The sequence below is a fragment of the Cervus canadensis genome, chromosome 18 (assembly GCF_019320065.1).
Source record: "Cervus canadensis isolate Bull #8, Minnesota chromosome 18, ASM1932006v1, whole genome shotgun sequence".
In the NCBI taxonomy this organism is placed as follows: Eukaryota; Metazoa; Chordata; class Mammalia; order Artiodactyla; family Cervidae; genus Cervus; species Cervus canadensis.
Window position 1 is genome coordinate 36,718,750 of NC_057403.1, and position 12,101 is coordinate 36,730,850.

The 12,101-nt window shown below is 55.2% G+C and overlaps 1 protein-coding gene and 1 long non-coding RNA gene across 5 annotated transcripts in view; one reads left to right on the plus strand and one right to left on the minus strand.

Annotated features, from left to right (window-relative positions):
- The window catches only part of SMPD3 (sphingomyelin phosphodiesterase 3), an 83,466-nt gene that overhangs the window by 55,194 nt on the left and 16,171 nt on the right, over nt 1-12,101 (plus strand). For 3 of the 4 annotated variants that reach the window (XM_043435469.1, XM_043435472.1, XM_043435470.1), the window contains exon 2: nt 1,835-1,905. The gene's annotated coding sequence lies outside the window, so the exon portion shown is untranslated. Of the gene's footprint in view, nt 1-1,834; nt 1,906-10,994; nt 11,120-12,101 lie in introns of those variants that run through there. The other variant, XM_043435473.1, reaches the window with a different exon arrangement.
- Nucleotides 6,793-10,794, minus strand: LOC122420372. The gene is made up of 3 exons (XR_006263276.1): nt 10,475-10,794; nt 9,318-9,957; nt 6,793-7,013 (listed from the first exon to the last, which is right to left on the minus strand). It is a non-coding gene; the product is annotated as an uncharacterized LOC122420372 (long non-coding RNA).

The window sequence follows — 12,101 nt, forward strand, 5'->3', positions numbered from 1 at the left end:
AGCCTGTGGTCTAGGGGCAGGTCAGCCCAGTGAGAGGGTGAAAGAGAGAGGAGAGGGTGGGTTATCAACTTACTGACGGTGAGGAGGCCGGCATCCAGGGCACAGGGGACAAGGCAGCCCCTGGAGGCCAAGACAGTAGGCCATCCTCTAACCTCTCAGCAGAGTGGACTCCCCATACCACAGGTGGAGCGGGAAGACTGGCAAGGAAATAAGCTCATCAGGAAACTCAGGAAAAGAAGCCAGGAAATAAGCCAGGGTGTCCCCATGGAAACAAGGGCCCCCTCCTGCACAGTGAGGACCTAGGGCTCCTCTGGCTTCCTTCTTCCCACTCTGATCTGGTAACATCAGTCCCTGTGCTCACTTGGTCCTGGCCATGATCATCCAAGACCCTGTAGTGACCCCCACTGTTACAGGGGACGGGGTATCTGAGGCTCAGAAGTTAAATGACTTGTCCAAGACCTTTCAGCCAACTAGAATACTGGTCTCACTGGAGCTTTTCCAGTGGAACCCTAATCAGGAGGGCGCCAACTATTTCCCAAGTGAGAAGACACACCTTCCAGCTCTACTCAGGCTTGAGGGCAGAGGGCTTGGGACACAAATTTCAGGTTCCTCTGAAACAACTTGGGTGATTTGCAAAATAAGTGTAACTAAAGGACAGAGGCTGATCCACAGGGACCCTGGGGAGTGAGTGACGTCTGCCTTGTCTGCGATGGGAGGGTGGTTAAGAGGGCTCTGCGCCGCCGGCAGCAGGACTGGCTTGAGAGAGTGGAAGACCAACGAGCTCCGCGCGGGGTGCGGGCTGGGCGGAGACAAAAAGCCAGGGATTCAGCTGGAAAGTCGGGGGCGGGACTTGGGGTTGGAAGGAGGGACTAAAGAGCTAGGACTCTGCCTGAGGCCAGGGGGCGCGGCCAGAGAGCTCTTGCCTAGGGCCAGGTTTCAGGAGGCGGGGCCAGAGAGTCAGGCCAGGCAGTGTCCGAGGCCCAGGAGCCGGGACCAGAAATCGGGGCGGGTCCGGCACCTGAGGCCGGGGCGGGGCTAGAACGGCGGGGCGGGGCCAGAGAGCGAGCCCGGGCCCAAGAGACCCTCCAGGGGCGTGAGTGTCTGGGCCCGCCCGATCCACCGACTGGGTCAGCAGGGAATGGGGGCAGCCGGTGGCTTCGTGTCTAAAGGTCTCCGCGCACACGAGTGCCCTCCCAAACGCCCCCCTTCCGAAGACCCCACTGGGTTCACGAAGTGTCCCCGCCGAGCCCTCCCTCTGCCGGTCTGTCTCTTCAACTCCTTATCTGCTGCCAAACGGCTTCCTCCTCCCACCCACCCCTGTCCCAGTAGCCACGGCCCCTCTTTTTCCGGGTCTGGGTTCAGCTCTCCACCCCCCCTCCCCCCGCCCTCAGGTATCTCGTGAGGCTGAGATTATACAAAGTTCCTGGGAAGAGCTCTGATTGTTCTAGCTTCAGTTATCAGATCAAACCCAGGCCCCGCTGCTGGCGCTCTGAATTCGCCTCTCCCCGCCCCTCACGCTGCACAGCTCTGGCCTGGTCTGGAACAGCACAGCTGTTCACAGGGAAGCCTCATGCCTCCCACCCACAGAGCCCTCCCCACCTGTCAACCCGCAGGTCCCCAGCCTGTCTGTCCCACAAACCTCCGCCCCCACCCCTTCTGGCTGAACTTCGTGGGGACCGCGGGGCCCACACCCTCTCCTTGGCGACGTGGAGGGTGTGGCGGTGCCTCCTGCACAGGTGCGGCCCCTCGGTCTTTGTACCTGGCTCACCTGTACTGGGCTGCTGGGTGACTGTTGAGTTCCAGGCACGTCTGTGAACCGTTCATTTCTTTTCAGGTCCTTGACTCCGAAGTGAGTGCTCCCTCTTCTGCCAGAAAGACGAGAAGCTCCCAGCGGCGGCTCCTCAGGTATGAGGGGCTTCTGGAAGGGAGAGGGAGATGGGAGAGGACCCTTCAGGCCTCCCTTCATAGATTACTTATTCACATGTTATATAAAGAGGTGCTGTCTGAGATTGAGAAAAGGTTCTGCTTCTTGGATAAAAAGTTTGAAAACACAGTTCTTGGGTAAGCAGTCTGGGGCAAAGAGTTTGCTCCCATTCTGAACCCAGCCTGTGGTTCAGTGCCTGCAGAAAGGGGTATGTCTGACACACGCACACCTATGGAGACTGAAAATGCAAACTCCTTCAATAAGGAGGAAAAAGACGGAGGCACAGTATTTTGCAAAAATGAAGGAATACAATTTAAATATTCTGGAAAATATAATCAGATATCATTTCCCACTGAACTATAAAAAAAAAAATTTTAATGCTAATACCTGGAGCTGGCAAGGATACTGTGAAACAGGCACTCTCAAATGACCTTCAAGAAAAGCAGTGTGGCAATGTGTATCAGAAGTTTTGAACTTTACCTTGTAATTCTAGTCTTGAATCCATCTCAGAGAAATCATTCAAACCTTTAGAATAAAAGTGGAAACCAGAAACACAGAGACCCCTGGAAAGTTCAGAACATCAGTCCAGTAGCCAGGACAGCAAGATCATTTTAAGAACCTGCTCCCTCCCAAATATGCAGATTAGATGCTTTCTTGGTTTCTGGGGAGGTCACCAAGCTGGGGGAAGGGAGATATGGGGGTTCAAGGTGATGATGACTAGATGGAAAAACAAAAAGGGAGCTGGATGAAGCTGGCAGTTCACATGGAAGATTACTGGGGTCTTCATTAAGGGCTCAGTGGGGGTAGGTGACAAATGTAACCTTCAGGGACTGAAAAGGGAGGGGTAAGAACAGGCAGGACAAGGGGGATAGTGTGGTGAACTTGTCCCAGAGGTAGGGGGGCTTGGTGCTGGACAGCGCTCACTTGCATATTTTGCATGTGTTTGCATATCATTTGTATTTAATCTTGGTGGAAATGCAGAGAGGAAAGTAAAATTGAGATCCAGTGACCAGGCTGCACCGCTTAGGGACTGCTGTTTACTTTCCGAGTTTTCGTTTTCTCATCTGTAAATGGAGCCAATGGTATCTGGTTGGGGTGGTTGTACCGTGTAGATGCACCATTCAATGTCAAGAGCTCACTCTGGGAGGTGTGTTCTGTGCAGCATCTGCTCAGATGTCCCATGAGGTGGATGTTGGTTCTGCTTCTCTGAGGCTCATTTCTAGTCTCCCTCGTGTCTCTGCCATGGACTGGCTCGTAGCCCCCCACGCCCCGCACAGAGAGACAGTATGGAAGGGAGGGAGGGGGAGCATGAATCTGAGGTCCTGATGGGCCACCCAGGATGAGCTGGATTGCTGAAGCCACCCAGGCCTGCAGGGGGCAGGGCTGTCGCCTGTCAGTCAGTCATCAGGGGTTCTAAGTATCTGCCTACTCTGTGCCCAACATACAGGTGGTGGGATAAAATACTGAGTGCCTGCAAGGGGAAAAAGGAGCTCGAATTCCCCAGGCCTGGAGGTTGAAGTGGGTGGATGAGCTCCCAAGCAGGTGGTGTCACCATGTGGGCAGGGTCCCTGGCCCTGCAAACACCTCACTGGGCCACACACAATAAGCCCTCCCTCCCTTTGTGTGAGGGATGGGATTTGCCAATGTTGCTCAAGCCTCCCCTCTTTGGGTTCTTTGTCTAGCGTGGTAGATCTGAGCATGTGGGAGGCTGGTCATCCTTCTGGTCTGCAGCCAGCACATGGGTAATAAATGCTCGGAAACTACCAGCTGTCAGGAGAGAAACAGCTCGTTTGGCCGGGTCAAAGGTCTCTAGTTACCCCTGGGGCCACAGAGGAGGGGACTGGCGGAGGTTGGTTATAAAACCATCATCGTGACTTCCAAGCCCTGAGCCTCTGCCGAGGCCTTGTCCCTTTGCAGAAATAGCTGCAAGGAAACCACCTCAGCAGAGGCATGGAGCATGGGAAGGGCTTGGGGGGAAACTGCGCAGGTTGGGTGGTGGTGGGGATACCCTGAGACTTCAGAAGTAGGTAGGGTCACTGAGCAATCAGGCTGCTGGGCCTCACCTGCTCTTTCCTGCCAGGTGCATCTCCCTGGGGTCAGCAAGGACCACTAAGAGTTTAGTGGGCAAGCAATGTGGTCCTATGTGTAGTTTAGAAAGATGCCACCAGCTGCCACAAGGACCAAGAAGGGAGACCAGCTCCAAGATCAGGTGGTGGCTGTCACAGGGTCTAGGTAGGACAAGGTGAGGCCTGAATTGGGTGTGGCCAATGGGAATGGATGCCAGGGATTAGGGAGGCAGAACCATGGGCTAGTGAGAGGAGGGGGTGGGTATGGAAGAGGTCCAGGGACCTAGGACTACTCAGGAGACAGAGCTGGTATTGGGGAAGTGGAAGAAGACAAATGATAAACTTTTAAGAGAAGATGGAGAGCTGGTCAACCACTTAAAGTCATGGGATCAGAGATCAGGAGAGACACCTGGGAATAGGTGACCCACAAAAGGTCAACCAAGAGAAGAAGAGGCAGGGGAAGGTCCAGCACTTCCAGGGGGTGGGCCAGGGAGGAGGGAACAACAAAGGGCTCAGAGAAAGAGCAGTCCCAAGGGCAGGGAGGGAACGAGAAGAACAGAGGTCCAGGACCAGGGGGAAAGGCTGAGGGGCAGATGAAGGAAAGCAGCGGAGGCCTGTTGGGCCTCTATCTTAGAGCAAATCTCACTGACACTGCATAGACTGTTTTCTCAGTGGTGCTGATCTCTGTTCCGGAAATTTTCTTTCCAAATCTCTACCAGAAAGGCCAGTAAGACACCCTGTCCACCTTCTGTCCAGCAGTGGGGGGAAGGTGCAGGTAGCCTCAAGTTGGGGGCTGCCCAGACTCCCAGCTTACCAGAGGGTCACAGCCAGAGGGTCACTCAGTCCTCCCAGAGCACAGCCAGCACGCACCGTGTGCTCTCACTATTCTGAGACCCAGAATGGGATGCTAACAGGACATTCTAAGCACTTAAGTGAAACAAACCCAACGAGGGTAAACTGCAAGTGAATGCATTGGACCCTCTCTCAGGGCCAGTTTCCACAGCTGCCCCTCCCCTGGTGTCTCCTCCTGGCCTGTAACCTGGGTCACTGTGGCCACCAAGGGCGCAGGCTGTCAGGCCAAACCCCTGAGTGGCCCTGTCTCCCTCATGCCTGCTTGCAGTTCTCTCCACCTCACTTCCCTCTGTTGCTCACTGCTTGCTCCACCCACCACCCACCACTTTCCTGTCTCCATCTAGAAGGACACCCCCACACTCAAATATACATACCTAGAAAGCAAGGCTCTGCCCCCAGGAATTCTGGGGCAGAGTGAAATGCCCCAAGCAGTCAGGGTGCTGCCTCTGACTCACAGGGAATGGAAGCCAAGCACCCTCAGCCTCCCTAGGCTCTGACCCCCCAAGCTGCTGGCTTCATCTCAAAGCTCCCTCTTCCCATCCCCTGCAGGCCCAGCGTGGCCCCTGGGACCAAGCTGTCTCACCGGCGGTGCAGTACTCTGGCCCCTCTGAGACACCCATCGCCTTCACTCACAGCTTGCGGGGCAGAGGTAGTCACTCAATCCCACCCCACTGCAAGGGGACCAGGAGATGCAGTCTTGGCCTGACGCCCACAAAGTAGGCCCAGAGGAAGTAAGGCTTCCTAGGCTTGCAGGCAGGATGTAGGCTAAAGGGAAGAAAAGCCTATCTGGATCTTCACAAAGGCAAAGGATGCTTATCTTTTTAAGTCAGTCACTGTCTACACTAGCACGTCTACACCAGCCATCTGGGGACATGTGGTCTCCAGCCAAGAGTTCTTTTCTCCCTTTTCCGAAGTATATGATTCAGCAGCAGGTGTAGACAGGGCACCACTACCAGAGAGGCAGGGGTTCATTGGAACCCAGAGGCTTTGCTGTGGACAAAAACTAATTCACAGTCTTATGCAAATGAAGCTCTATGTTCCACTCCCTGGGGTAGCAGACAGCAGCCCCGAATCCCCTCCCAGTCATATCTTCTGGAGCAGGCCCAGTACAGCCCCCCCAGGCAGGTCAGCGGCCTCGCTAAGCAAGTAGTCCATGGTTCAGCCTGAGCTGGGCCATCCTCCTTCAGGAGGTCTTCTGGTTGGTTCTTTCAGAGCCAAGGCCTCCTGTGGTACCCTGAGCAGAGGGAGGACCTGAGGAGGGCAGTGGCCAGGGTCCCAAGATCTCTGAAGGGGCCCAGGACAAGGGCCTCAGCCCTCAGTGGTGAGTGCGATCCAGTCACAGCCCAGAAACTCAGCCATTGGGCCCAGCTGCCCAGGGCTATGCCAGAGGCTTGTGAGACGCTGATGCCCGATTTTATTTACTCATCTGCACTGATTTGCTTTTTAATCTTTGCATGAATTCTCCTCTCTATGACTCAGTTTGTTAAATGTTCTTTGCATAGAAAACCTGAGGTTGCATGTGAAATGATTCCCTTCAGAAGAATCTTAGCAACTCCCTGCCGTGTCAGGGAGGTGTATTGTCTTCATCTGTGTTCTCTGGTGCCTTGAAATGCCCGCATGCCGCTCAGCCGGCCAAACCATTCCAGGAGGAAACGCTGTACTTGAAATGCAGCTGAACACTGAGTCTGCATAAATCCTGCCATTTGTGTGGACTTGTATTTAAAGCTCTACTCCCACAGAAAGTATGCTGTCACTTGTTCTTAAGTGAAGTGTGTTCCCAGCCTTGTTCGGCTCAGGAACCATTAACATCAGCTCTCGTGTCAGGGCAGCAGGGACGGAAGCCTCAACAGCAGAGCCTGAGAGAAGCGAGGTTCCTCCTGGTGTTGGTCCCTGAGGAGGGCCTCTCCTGAGGTGGAGGTGGCGCTGGGCAGCAGGGAGCTGGTTGGGGGCTGGTACTCAGTCAGTCACGCAGCAGATACCCCAGGGCTCACCTGAGGCAGGTGACGTGACCTGCTGGGGAGTTCCAGGATCCCCAGCTTCTGGCCACTTGCCAGGTGAGGCTCAGGTGTAGACCTCAGCACCCAGAAGGCTCAGAGCCCAGGCCCATCCAGACGCTCGGCTGTTCGCACGTGGTCTCTCCAGTAGTCACAACTGCCTGCTCCAGTCCCGTCCTGTCAAAGCCAAGTGGAGCAGACCCTGTGAACGGGGCAATCTCAGACCTGATATTCATCGTGCAGGAAGCCCTCACCCCCCAACAAAGCCCCTACCCTGGGCTCAGCCACCATGAGGGCACAGGACTGGTGGGCACGTGTGGGGTCCAGCCCTCAGCAGACTCTCGGCAGATAGATCTGGCTGCTTGAGCCTAAGACAAGGGTACATGGGAAGAGGAGAAGATGCCATTCAGGATGGCTCAGGTGTGGATTTAGATATCAGCCATCATCCAGCCTTCTCCTTAATGGCCCCCTTTTCAGTTACCAATAGATGATTCTGGAATGGCAGGCAATATAAAGGGCTGGGTGGCCAGATCTTCAAACTCAGCCCCCTCCCACGATGGAGCCCACACTCCCAGGGCAACTGACCTATGACCTTGGAGCACAAGGTCCTGAACCCAGAGGCACCACAAACACTAGGTGGCATGGGGTACCCCGGTGCATCTACCTCCAACCTGCTTAAGATCTGCTTTCCAGTCATGCAGAAATTGACTTTATCTGGGCTTTCTGAGCTCTGACATGGAAATGACGAGGCTGACTGAAGGAGTGCCACAGAGCTGCTTGCAGCCTGTTCCTATTCTCAGAAACCACATGACGCATTAATAGCTCCCCTGGAAAGTTTCTTTTTGAAAATTTTATCACCCCTCTACCTGCATCTGGCTTCTGCAGAGGCCTGTGACTTGGGCTTGCACGAGCAGCCCACAACAGACAGCCCTGCCCAGAGATGGAGGCCCCGGCACCCCCTGCACCATCCCTGCCCCTCAGGTGGGAGAACAGGGCATACTTCGTCAAGCAACTGACCACACAAGGAGGAAACTTTGACGGTTCCAGCTGTATCTTCAGGGCCTTTGCAACAAGGAAATTAATAGTAGTAGTAGTAATAAAATGGGCTTCTCTGGTGGCTCAGTTGGTAAAGAATCTGCCTGCAATGCAGGAGACCCAGGTTCGATCCCTGGGTCAGGAAGATTCCCTGGAGAAGGAAATGGTAACCCACTCCAGTATTCTTGCCTGGGAAATCCCACAGACAGAGGAACCTGGCGGGCTGCAGTCCAATGGGGTTGCAAAGAGTCAGACATGACTGAGACCACCACCACCACAGTAATAAAATATTACAGTCTTCCCTCAGTATCCACAGGGGATTGGTTCCAGGACCTCCCACAGATATCAAAGTCCACAGATGCTCAAGTCCCTTAAGGTCAGCTCTCTGTGACTGCAGGTTCCACATCCATGGATATGGAGAACTGAGAAACACAGAAACGGAGGGCTGACTGTACTAGAGATGTGTGAGGCACCATGCTAAGTGCTGCCCATCTGTCATCTCCAACTACCCTGAGATGTTACTATGTGTGCTTAACAGATGAGGAAACTGCAGCTCAGAGTCAGGCAAGCACCCTATCCAGTATCGGCAGGACTTGAACCTGGCATGGCTGACACCAGGGTTTGTGTCTGGCTGTCTCTTGAGGGATGCTCATGGGGCACAAACCACAGGCGCCAGGTCTTGCCAGGCCTTCGGGGACTCAGGAGAGAGACTCCCCCTTTGCCCAACAGGCAGGCCAGGGGGCACCACAGGAGGTTTGCACAAGAAGGGAACTGATGAGAATTAAGTTTTAGAAAGATCAAGTAGAAGGTTGATATTAGACCGGATCCTTTTAGTGGCAGAAACCCAACTCAAAACTGTCTAGAGAGAGGAAAAGGGCATTTTGCCAACCCATTAATTAGAAACTCTGGGGGCTGTGTTGGCCTCAGGCACAGGGAAACTGAAGCTCAAAGGTGTCACCAGGACTCAGCCTCATTCTGCAGCCCTAAGGTCTATTTTCCTCCAAATTGGATTCACTCTCCAGGAAGGCTCTGGAAGCTTCAGGCTCTTAGTGCTTCCATCTCAGAGAAAATGCAGGCCTCTTGCCTGAGGGGTCCAGAAAGAGCTAGGGTCATGTGACCATGCAGTTGGGGGTCAAGAGGTTGTGATGCTGAGTGGCCTGGTAGGGCTCACTGCCCCCCACCCAGATGGCTGCGGGGCAGACAAAAGTGGGTCGCCACAGTCAGAGAGCTGGAGCCAGCTAAGATTTGGGCCTGTGCTGGTGCTTGAGGCTCCACTGGGAGCTCCCAGGGTGGTGGGGGCCAGTGTGCAAACTGGCACGTGCCTGATGAGATGGGCAGATGGGGGTTTGCAAGGGAGGGAGAGTGTAGGAAGGGCAGGGAGTCTGGGGAGGGCTACAGGAAGGGGAGGCAGGGACTTTGGCTCTGGAGGGGTGAACAGGCATCTACCTGGCACCGCTGTGTCGGCAGAAGGCGTTGCTAAGCACATGTGTGGACACTGGACCCCAGTCCCCAGGTCTGCTTCTGGGACTTGGCTTGCAGGGATTAGCCCGGATTTGTCTGACCTGCTTCACTCAGAAAGGCATCCTCTTCCGTTGTTCTTTGTGTCCTCCCAGCCACGAGCTGACTCCAAGTTTCAGCAGCTCAGAGCTCATGTTGCCATGCCAACCCCTCCCAGCAGGCATCCAGGCAGAAATGGGCCGCCCCGATCTCAGCACTGCCAGCTAGGCGAGCACATTCTGATAATTGTATTGGAGCAGTCTTCTCCACCTTCCTTGAGGAAACTTGTGGCTTGGCCCAGCTCCGCCTAGACATGAGCCTATGGACACGATGAGGATACGAGGAGATCCCACTGCTCCAGTACTCTCAACCCTGCTGCCAGGAAGAGCGCTCAGCAGGCATGAGGACCAGATGGAAGTGAGGGAGGACTGGGTCCAGCCTAGCCCTACATGGGCAACACCTGACTCTCACTGATCCTCAGAAGTTCCCAGAGCAAGGCTTAGAGATCCCGGAAGACGGCGTGGGCTTCCTCAGAGCGGGCAGGGCTTGCCTTCACCAGCAGGACTGATCTGGCTTACTCACTTTCTCACTGCAGGAGAAATGTAAAATCAAAGTCAGCACTCCTAGGACCCTGTGGGCCTCTGTGCAGTTCACCATGGGGACCAGCACACATGCCAGGTCCACTTCCCAGGGAGATGGAAGCGGGATGGCATCTCAGTGCCAGTGCCATTAGGCATCCAGTACAGAGCTGTCCACTGCAGCTCACCCACAAGAGCTGTTGGGGACGTGTCTCTCTATCCTCGAATCCCCCGCATCTTCACCCAAACAGGACCAGGCCTGGCCAGGCCCTATTCCTGAGGATGCCCTCCCCAGGGGGGATGGCAGGTCAGCCAGCCCGGGAGCCCTGAGCACAGTGGCTCTGATGGAGCTCAGGCCTCTGAGCAGTCTAAGGCCCCATTCCTCATGATGTGGTGGCCGCAGGTCACAGGTTAGCAACCACAGGTCTCCATGGTGACACGTCACCGCAGATCATCAGTCACCTGCAGGAGCAGCTGCTGGCAGTCAATGGCCTCCCAGGTCCTGCCAGTCACCTCTTCCTCTCTCACCTGCAAACTGTGGAGCTCTCTGCTCCTTTGTCCATCCTGGCTCCACAGCCCAGTCTCCTTGTTGCAATCAGACCCAGTCCAGTCCTTGCCACGGTGGGAGGAACAAGTTAGTGAAGGCCACCTCTGAGGATCCGAAGGCACTACAGGTCAGTGTGGGGCCTACAAGCAGGTGAGTTCTGGCTTCCCACAGAACAGCACACAGAACCAGCTTGTCTTGTCTGCAAACTCCACTGAGTTTATATGTCAAGGAGAGCAAACAGGGCACACAGGGGCCAGCCTCAGGGGAAGGGTGGTCAGGGAGGTCCTGCAAAGAGCAGGGGAAGGTTGGAAGGAAGTAGGGTCAGCCCTGTGAGCCGCGTGACCCCTCTAATCCTCAGGATGGTCCTGGGAGGCAGGTATTGTTATTCCCACGATGAGACAGAGCCTGATTCCAGTGCCAGGATTTCAATCAGGTCAGCCTGACCCTTGAGCCCGCCCTGAACATTGAGCAATGCAGCCAGGGGTGAGGAAGTGAGTCAGGGGGTCTCTGCTTTTAGAACAGAGTCTTTGAGTCCTGGGAGCCCTCCCTTGGGCACTGTGTAGACCCCTTCCTGAGCCCAGAGCTCAGAAGTGACAATGAGGACCCGAGGGTGTCTGGAACGCCAGGTGAGTTCTGGAAACACTGCTTTTAGGGAAGAGGTCATCCCAAGCTACCCTGGAAGCCACACACCAGGATTCACAATAGGGATAAGCCTGGGAGTGACTGTTGGCTTTAAAACAGAAACCTCAAAAAAGCAACCCTGCCCGTGGGCTTGGCTGGCCACAGCTCAGCACACAGGGCCTTTAAGGGACCCATCAGCTCCACCAGAAATGGCCACAGTGGACTTTGCTTGGCAGAGGTGCCAACCCCAGGACACATAAGCAGAGACCTGGGCAGGGAGGAGGGACAGGTGTTCTCCCTGGGAGAAAGATCTCTGGCCGGGTCAGGCTGGGGGGCACAGGCTGGACACCCATGCCCCGTATCCTGCCCTCCAGCCTGCCGAGGACTCTCGGGCTGAGAAGCTGCCAGCCTCCAGTGTTTAACTTCCCTCTTCTCTTTCGTGGGGAAAGTGTAGATCAGACTAATTAATGTGTTATTGTTTGTTTACCCTCCTTTCATTTCACTGAGACAAAATAATTAACCACAAAGCTTTAGGAACTGGCTCCATTGGTGGCAATCCCTTCTGTGTCAACTGCGTCAGCAGCTCCCATGCCTGGAAGCGGCCACAGGGCAGGGGGGCAGCACTTGAGGTTCCCTCCGTCCAGGACACTGTGGGAGGGGGAGGTGGGGGGGCGGTTCTGGAAACGGGACCCAGGGGAGCCGTGAAGGGCCAGGGTGCTTGGATCTACCCCATCTTGCAGAAGCACGGTAGTTCTCTGGGCTGCCAGCCTATCGATGCCTGAACGGGGCCAAAAAACATTCCTATGACCAATCCAGGGGAGACAGAAAGGTCACACCTACCACTCAAGCGAGGCTGGGGAGGAAACTTGCCCAGAAGGGTTCCTGGGGCCACAGCAGGAGTGAGGAGGACCCAAGGAAGCTGCAGGGGGACAATAGCCCTGTCCCAGCCAGTAGCAGATCCCAACCCTGACCAGCCAGTGTTGGGGA